The 5,871-nt window shown below is 45.7% G+C and overlaps 1 protein-coding gene across 1 annotated transcript in view; it reads left to right on the forward strand.

Moving 5' to 3' along the window:
- The window catches only part of BFSP1 (beaded filament structural protein 1), a 39,013-nt gene that overhangs the window by 11,191 nt on the left and 21,951 nt on the right, over positions 1–5,871 (forward strand). The window lies entirely within an intron of this gene.

The raw sequence follows: 5,871 nt of genomic DNA on the forward strand, positions 1-5,871 counted from the left end.
GACCGGGGCACGAACCCGTGTCCCCTGCATCGGCAGGCGGACTCTCAACCACTGCGCCGCCAGGGAAGCCCAGTAGGTGTTTTTTAAAATCAAACCCTAATTAACTAGAAATCTTAATGAATTTGAATACCCATTCTTTAGCAGTTGGTTTTTTTTGTTGTTGTTGTTGTTTATTTTTTTAGTTGGGCTGGATTTGGGGCTGCGTGTGGATACAGACAGTTGGGTTTTTAATGGATTTCCAGCATCTCTGTGACTGGGTTGGCAAGGCTGATTTTTCAAGGGTATATAGGACTTTAGTTATTTCTTCAGTTACTTTCTCAAAAATCGTCTAGGCCAGCAGTTCTGAAACTTCCTGTGCATCAGTATCACCTGGAGGGCATGTTAAAACACAGATTCCTGGGCCTCTACCCCAGAAACTCTGATCCGGTAGGTCTGGGATCCACCAGATTTTTTACGTTTCTAATCATTTCCAGATGGTGTGGTCCAGGGACCACACTTTGAGAACCACTGGCCTAGATGAAACCATACACAGTATCAGGGCTGGAGTGTTTTCTAAAATTAGAATATTGGCCCAGAGTCTCGATTTGGAAAAATCTAGACGCTTCGGCTGGTGGAGCTTTTGAAAATGCAGCTGACAGCATCCAAAAGCATAATAAAAACACAAGCGTCTACACATTTCTGAGTTCTGGTGCAAACAAAAGAAAACACTTCCAAATGAATTCTTCTCTCTGTATCAGCAACTGTGCATTCCAGCGGCAGCTACTCACCTTTGGGAGTTTTCCCGGGCAATTTATCAGATGATTGTCTTCAAACCAAGAGAACGTGCTTGCAGAGCATCTGGTTACTCTCTCTTTTAAGGACAAATGTGGGCTGGCCTTTTACTATCACTCTTTTAAAGGTGGGCTGATGGGACCTAAGGGTGGTTGTTTGGCTTGACCCTGAGAGGGAGGTGGGGGACGGACAGCAAGCACCTTGCAGGACAGGGTCAGGACTCAGCCCTCAACTCCTGACTAGTAGAGGGAAGATCGCATTCCCATTATCTCCAGTTAACCTCTGTTAACTAGCTGAACGGCCCACTGGTGAGATATCTCCCCGTCCGTAAGGTGAGACTCCAGTTTCTGAGCTGCGTTTGTCAGAGTCCTCAGGTTCCATGGATTTGCTGAAGGGCCTCTGAGGGAGGAGGGTTGCCAGCCGATCGGGGTTCCTGTTCCCCCGTCATGTCCTTCAAGAAGCACATCTCTGCTTTCCTTCTGTATGTTGGCTTCCCTGGGATATTTTGTTTGAAGGATGACACATGTGGCTTTAAAAAGTGTGAGGACCAATGACCTTTAGGGTCCCTTCTATTTGTTTTTTTTTTTAATTAATTAATTTGGTTGCACCGGGTCTTAGTTGCGGCTCAAGGGCTTCTTAGGTGTGGCATGTGAACTATTAGTTGCGGCATGCATGTGGGATCTAGTTCCCCGACCTCGGATCGAACCCGGGCCTCCTGCATTGGGAGCTTGGAGTCATAACCACTGCGCAACCAGGGAAGTCCCAGGGTCCCTTCTACTTCTAAAATCTTGAGTGTTTGATCCCTTTATAAGTAATAACACAAAAGGTCCTTGAAACCTCATTTTCAGTTCTTCAGCTCCAGTAATTGTGTATCAATTGTGGATGAATTTTTGGTAAAAATTAAGATGAGGTTTGAGAATTCCCTGCCCCATTCCATCCTCAGCAGTCTTGAGGAGCCGAGGGTGGGGAGAGTAGAAAAGCATATCGAAGGTGAAGGTGAAGTGAAGGTGAAGCTCAGGTCTCCAACCAGCACTGCCTCTTCTCTGACCCGGATTTAGCCACACCCACTCAGCAGTGTCCCATCCCCAGAGCTGAGAATCACTTTCACAAGGAACCACTGTGCCTCAAGGGGGTGGGGCTGATTTTCCTTCCCGTCAGTGTAGTCCTAGTAGGATTGTCGGCAAGACGACAGTCATGTGACCATGTGGGCCAATCGCAGCTCTCTCTCAGAGATATGACTCCTGGGGGCAGAGATGAATGCCTTTGGAGCTGGGTCACCCCCAAGGGCTGTGCCGTGGACCCCAGCTGCTTAGATTCCTGGGACTGCCCTGGTTTCTGTCCTTCCCAAGGCCTGTAAATTACCCAGGATCTATCTGGTTCCTCAGACCTTTCCCACTGCTGGAAAGACACCCAGGCTTTCTTTCTTTCACCATGTCTGTCATGAAGGGGCTTCCCCAGGCTTATGTGACAGTCCTGAGTAATTCAGAAAGCCATTCACCAGGACCTCCAAAGGGGCCTCCTACCTTCCCTGGGGCATTTGCACAAGAGCATCAGTAATGCTCTGCTCTCCCGGGGGCTGGGGGGGTGGGGAGAGTCGGGCAGCACAGATCTTGAAACAAGGGCAATACTGTTGTGTTTTCATTGTACTCTGTGTGACCATCCCTGTGACATAGGATTTGAGGACCCATCATTAAGCCCCCAGGATGGTAAACTCCTGAAGGCAGAGCGTATCAAAAGTCAGCGACTGGTTAACTCATTTATCAAAAGAATGAGCCCAGAAGCTAAAACACCCAAAGACGGATTTCACATTATTTTAGTTCAGAGCCCTGTACCTGGAGACATGCATCCCTTTTAATAATTTGGTTCATTCTTTTACTTCTGATTTAAAAATAATACTTCAGACCATGGGTGGGTCCCTTAAAGGGTGTGATTTTCGCACATGCTGTTGCAGAGCTTGTTGGCAGCGGAGCTTGGACAGCGGATGCCCAGTTCCAGGGCTGAAAAGTGGGCGGCACCTCGGGGAAAGCATGCAGGAGAGTCCAGGGGCTGCGGGTGAGGAACCGGCTCTGGGTCTTGGGGTCCTTCCCTTCTTCCCTCCCCACCTGTTTGCCCAGCGTTGGCATCCCTGGTATCCATGAAGGGATTTCAGAGTCTTCAGGGGAAAGGATTTGGTAACTGGAAATTAGAGGCTGGAAGGGCTGTGGGATTCACCCTAGAGCAGGAGACACTGAGGAAGACAAGATGGTCCACGTGTCTAAAATCAGTCCTCTAGACCTTCCGTGTCCAGCGCAGAGGCCACTAGCCATGTGAGGCTGCGGAGGGGTCAAAATGCAGAGAGTTCAAATCGATGTGATGTGTTGTGAGTGTGAAATACACACCAGGTTTCAAAGACCTAGCCTGGAAAAAAGGAAAATATCTCATCAATAGCTTTTAAAATGTTGATGACATGATAAAATGATAAGATTTTGGGTATATTGGGTGAAATAAAATATATTGTTAAAATTAATTTCACCCGTTTCTTTTATTTGATGGGGCTACTAAGAAGTTTAAAATTATGCCTGAGGGTTGGACAACCCTGTATTAGAATAACATTTAATTAAAATTTTATTATTATTATTTTTTTGGCTGCACTGGGTCTTCGTTGCTGCGCGTGGGCTTTCTCTAGTTGCCGCAAGCGGGGGCTACTTTTCATTGTAGTGCGCAGGCTTCTCATTGCGGTGGCTTCTCCTGTTGTGGAGCGTGGGCTCTAGGTGCGCGGGCTTCAGTAGTTGTGTCTCGTGGGCTTAGTTGCTCCACAGCATATGGGACCTTCCCAGACCAGGGATTGAACCTGTGTCCCCTGCATTGTCAGGCGGATTTTTAACCACTGCACCACCAGGGAAGTCCCAACTTATTTAATTTTTGCTTGCATAAACCTACACAAAAGGCATGTGTGAAGGTATATTGCTAACGATTGCAAATTGACCAATCTGATCTAGCACAACTCTTTTTTTTTTGGGGGGGGGGTAGGAGTTTATTAATTTACTTATTTATTTTTGCTGTGTTGGGTCTTCGTTTCTGTGCGTGGGCTTTCTCTAGTTGCGGCGAGCGGGGGCCACTCTTCATCGCGGTGCGCGGGCCTCTCACTATCGTGGCCTCTCTTGTTGAGGAGCACAGGCTCCAGACACGCAGGCTCAGTAATTGTAGCACAACTCTTAAGTTCTTTAAGATAAACTCTGAAGTTCTCTTGGGTAAATAAAATAGTTTCAGAGGTTTGAGTTGGGTGAGGGTTAGCCGATCCCTGACAATCTTGCTGAAGTTTCAGACCAAATTCACGTGAATGGATATTTATTAACTAAGCCTTTTTTCCGATGCAGTCCCTAAGGCTCCTACAGCCTCTTCTCCACGCTCCATGATCTCTGCTGTTTTAGGTGCTAAGGCAACACTTTGCATGAAAAGCTCATTCAAGGCAGGTGATACAATAGGGTCAGGATTCTGGTATCCTTGCTGTCAGCATCAGACAATCATACTCCTTACACCAGCGGTCTTTTACAGGAACGATTATAAGGAATCAAGTGCCTTTCCTAAGAGTGCAGGCCTAATGCCTCCCTGGAACCTAAACGCTATTAGTACCAGGATGACGTGTGTCTCAAAATATCTTGGCCTGTCCACATGCCTTGACTGTCTTAACTCTGTTCACGCAATGGTAGGGAGTATCTTAAATATTTTAGCAAACCACATTTCTACCTTTGTCAGTGAGAGCGCATTGCTAACGTTCATCACGCTTTTTAACAAGTCATTAGGAAGTCAGTAAAAATTCACTTAGCAAGCCCTCAGGTATTGGCAGGTGGGCGTGGCAGAGGGGGCAAGGAAATTGGACCTGTAACATCTCGCTGAATTGTAAGTATTTAGGTCAGTTCCAGACATCACAGCACTATCTTATGAAGAGCACAAATACTTACTCATACCTATTTGGTTGATCCAAACAAGATCAATGAGATATGGGCTTCCCTGGTGGCACAGTGGTTAAGAATCCACCTGCCAGTGCAGGGGACACGGGTTTGATCCCTGGTCCGGGAAGATCCCACATGCCGCGGAGCAACTAAGCCCGTGCACCACAACTACTGAGCCTGTGCTCTAGAGCCCAAGAGCCACAACTACTGAAGCCCGTGCGCCTAGAGCCCGTGCTCCGCAACAAGAGAAACCCGCATGCAGCAACGAAGACCCAACGCAGCCAAAAATAATAAATAAATAAAATAAATAAATTTATTGGAAAGAAAGATCAATGAGATAAAAGTTGGTGAATTATCAAAAAGTTTGGTGGGAACATTCAATCTTCTGTCCTAAGTGTTATTTCCAACTTGAAAGGAACAAACGCTATTCACCACAGCAATCATGCTAAAGCATGAATTTTATGTTGAAGATACATGGCCTCAAGGTGTCAACAGTCCTTGGGAGAAAACTATTAAAATTAAGGTTTCCTATCCCATAGGTTGTCTTTTCACTTCGTTGATGGTTTCTGTGCACAGCTTTTTTTGAGTTTGATGTAGTCTCACTTGTTAATTTTTGAGTTCGTTGCTTGTGCTTTAGGTGTCATGTCCAAAAGAATCATTGCCAGTACCCATGCCACGGAGCTTTTTTCCTGTTTTCTTCTTGGAGTTTTTGTTTCAGTATTAAATTATTTAGATCTTTAATCCATTTAGAGTTCATTTTTGCGAATGGTAAGATAGGGGTCTAGCTTCATTCTATTGTATTTGTTTATTTTTAATTTTTATTGGAGTATGGTTGATTTACAGTGTTGTGTTAGTCTAGCTTCATTCTAAAATAAAGGTTTCATGTTAAAGGAAAACTGTTTCTTAGTCTTAGAAACTCAACTCACTGATGATAGGATATAGAACAAATACAGGTATAACTTCAATTTTAAGGTTATCGGTATATAAATGTACTCTTTCTCCCTGATCTTTCTAGATCAAGGCTTCTCAAATCTGGCACTATTGACACTTCAGACTGGAGAATTCTTTCTTGTGTGGGGTTGTCCTAAGTATTGTAGGATATTTAGCAGCATCGGTGGCTGCTACCCACTAGATGCCGGTAGTAACACCGCCCCCCCCGCCCCCCCCC

Source organism: Lipotes vexillifer, unplaced genomic scaffold, assembly GCF_000442215.2.
Source record: "Lipotes vexillifer unplaced genomic scaffold, Lipotes_vexillifer_v1.1 scaffold285, whole genome shotgun sequence".
Taxonomy (NCBI): domain Eukaryota; kingdom Metazoa; phylum Chordata; class Mammalia; order Artiodactyla; family Lipotidae; genus Lipotes; species Lipotes vexillifer.